Genomic DNA, 2,669 nt, shown 5'->3' with positions numbered 1-2,669 from the left:
AGAATGAAAATACAGTTCTTACTAATAAGAGTAATCTCATAGCACAGGAAAGCAGTGGTAGTTTACTTGATGAGAGACATATAGATGATCTAAAAGAGGACGATAAAACTAATGGCGACATGACAGATGAACAAAAGGCAATCTACGACAGAATAAAGGTAAGACTATAGGAGAACGATAGCGACATTATTTGCAACCTTAAAAAGGTTGATCGGTGGAAATTGAGCCAAGAAACGAAAAATGCCAATGAAATTCTGAAATACATCAGAACAAACAAAATCTCAGAAACAAATAATTTGATCAAGGCAGCAAGTATTGTTGTAGTAGAAAACGTGGGTGTCGATGTCAAGAAAAAGAAACACAATGGGAGTGACAAAAGAAAAGATTCATGGTGGAAAAAAAGAATCCAGGCAGGGTTAGACATGCTCGCGAAGGAAATCTGTGTTAGACCGAAAAAAGAAAGGAGAGCTTAAAAACGAACAAAAATACAGGGCGCTGAAAAAGAAGTATAATATTGAAAGAAAGGGTCTGAAAGTAGTAGTGGAGGAATTAAAACAGCACCTCGTTGCAAAGAAAGCAAGGATGGTAAGATACGACTAAAGAATGAAGGGTTACCACCAGAATAGGTTATTCAGAGTGGATCAGAAGAGATTCTATAAAGAAATAAATGGAGGGTGTACAGATGAAAAGTTGATACCAGATAACATTGAAAGTCAAGGGTTTTGAAGTGACATCTGGAGCAAAGATAAAGAGCACAAGAAGGATGCTGAATGGTTTCAAGAACTGAAACAAACAGTAGTCTGTCCAAAACAGGCAGAACTACTCATTTCAGTTAGGGAAGTGAAGGAAATCAGCATAAAAAAAGGAGCAACTGGAAGGCCCCGGGACCAGATGGAGTTCAAGGCTACTGGATCAAAAGATTTGGTGAATGTCATGCACGAATAGCTGCGCAACTCAACACGTTGTTAAATGCCGACCAAGTAACACCAGAGTGGTTTACATTGGGTAGGACAGTGATGTGCCTGAAAAACATCGAAAAAGGCAATACGGTAGACAATTACAGGCCGATATCATGTTTGCCACTTATGTGGAAGTTATTGACTGGAATACTCGCAGAGTCAATGTACGTACATCTAGAAAAAATGGAGTCCTGTCACATGTGCAGAAGGGTAGCAAGCGTAAGTGCAGAGGGACCAAGGATCAACTCCTGTTAGATAAAACTGTACTCAGAGACTGCAAGAGGAGGAAAAGTAACTTAGCCATGTCATGGATCGACTATCGTAAGGCGTACGATATGATCTCACATTCTTGAATTATGGAGTGTATGAACCTGTTTGGGATTGTATCAAATGTTGAGCGATTGCTTGGAAAAAGTATGGCGAATTGGAGGACGGACCTGACAGCATACGGAAGAAGTTTAGGGACAGTAGAAATTACGAGGGGCATCTTCCAAGGGGACTGCCTGTCCCCACTGATCTTTGTACTGTGCTTGATGCCACTGACACTGATTCTGAGGAAAGCAAAAGCTGGGTATGTATTCAAAAGCCGCCAACAAAATGTCAAGTATTTGTTATTCATGAATAACCTCAAACTTTATGGTAAAGATGAAGCCCAAGTCAGTTCCATTGTTGATATGGTGTATACCTTCAGTACTGATATCAGAATCGAGTTCGGACTGAGAAAGTATGGTGTGTTAGTATTGAAGAGAGGCAAACTCAAATGTATGGACGGGCTAACGATACTGTCAGGGGAGGTTATGAAGCAGATAGAAGAGACGGGCTATAAGTACTTGGGGATTTTGGAAATGGAAAATTAATGGAGAAAGAAATGACAGAAACATTTAAGGTGGAGAACTTGCGCAGACTGAGACCAATCCTTAAGTCGAAATTAAACGGACGGAATAAGATCGAAGTTATCAACACCTGGGCGGTTTCACTCCTTAGATATGGAGCAGGGGTAATCGCATGGACAGTAGACGAACTAAACATCTTAGACAGAAAGACATAGAAGTTGCTAACTAGATATGGGTCACTCCACCCAAAAAGCGACACAGACAGATTGTATGTACCAACAAAAAAGGAGGAAAAGAACTTATAGGAGCAGAAGAAAACAACATAGCATGGTATGTAAAAAGTGCCACAGAACCACTATCATTAGAAGGTCAGGCTTGTGTAGGATGAAATATTGCAAAGATAAAGCACTATACAAGAAATTGAAAACGAATGAAACTGTACCTATTTAGGTGGCTAAAGAAAAGAATGCATGGTCAATTTCATAGGGATGTTGAAGATAAGACAGACAGGGAAAAAAGATGGCTGTGGATGACTAAATGTGATTTAAAACTGGAAACGGAAACTCTAATCTGTGCTGCCCAAGAGCAAGCACTAAGAACAAACTACATAAAATACAGAATAGACAGCACATCAGAAAGTGATAAGTGCAGAATCTGTGGACAAAACGGTGAAACCGTATGGCATATCATAAGCCAATGTATGCCACTAGCCCGGAAGGAATATAAGAGACCTCTCGACAATATAGCCAAGCTTGTCCATTGCACACTTTGCAACAAGTATGGACTTGACAGAGCAAAAAATTGGTACGACCACAAACCTGAAGGCATTGTCGAAAATAGAAATGCAAAGATCCTATGGGATTTTATGATTCAGTGC

Source organism: Octopus bimaculoides, chromosome 1, assembly GCF_001194135.2.
Source record: "Octopus bimaculoides isolate UCB-OBI-ISO-001 chromosome 1, ASM119413v2, whole genome shotgun sequence".
NCBI lineage: Eukaryota > Metazoa > Mollusca > Cephalopoda > Octopoda > Octopodidae > Octopus > Octopus bimaculoides.
This window is presented reverse-complemented; position numbering follows the sequence as displayed.